The following is a 627-nucleotide window of genomic DNA, read 5'->3' on the forward strand; positions in this document are numbered from 1 at the left end:
TATATATATCTAAATGATAAACGTCTGGAAAGTTTTACAGATTTTTACAGTTCCACTGATGGATTGGATCTGTAGTCTTCGAATTAGCTTTTTCCGTTCTGATTTTGAGAAGCCTAATTTCTCAAGATTGGTATTTAGGCAGTGTGTTACATAGCTCAAGACCCCAATATTTACAGGTATAAACCTGAACTTGTAATCTGGATAGAGTATCTGCAGATTTATCAATAGTTCAGCTTATCTTCAGCTTTATGTTAACATCCGCTGGGCAGCTAATTTCCACAACTGTGCACAGTTTCTCTTCTCTGTTCCAAATCATTATATCACGTCTGTTGTGCTTACATTTTATTGAGGTCTTCACTGGGACATTCCACAAGTACTCCTTTTTACTATGGATGGCTACGGCTTCTACCATACTGTGGGTTCTTATTTCTTTGTTCTCGGCGTTATCCTTCCGACGTATTTCATCATAGAGTGTCCAAGCTACAACATGTCTCATCGGTAGATAATACCGTAAGGACATTTTCGGGCAACTGCTTATGATGCGGTTGATATCTTCGGTGTTAACACTACAAAGTCTGCATCGGTGGTCACATTTTACTGCTTTTCCTGAATCTCTGTCCCTTTTGT

Source organism: Octopus bimaculoides, chromosome 9 (genome assembly GCF_001194135.2).
Source record: "Octopus bimaculoides isolate UCB-OBI-ISO-001 chromosome 9, ASM119413v2, whole genome shotgun sequence".
Lineage (NCBI taxonomy): Eukaryota > Metazoa > Mollusca > Cephalopoda > Octopoda > Octopodidae > Octopus > Octopus bimaculoides.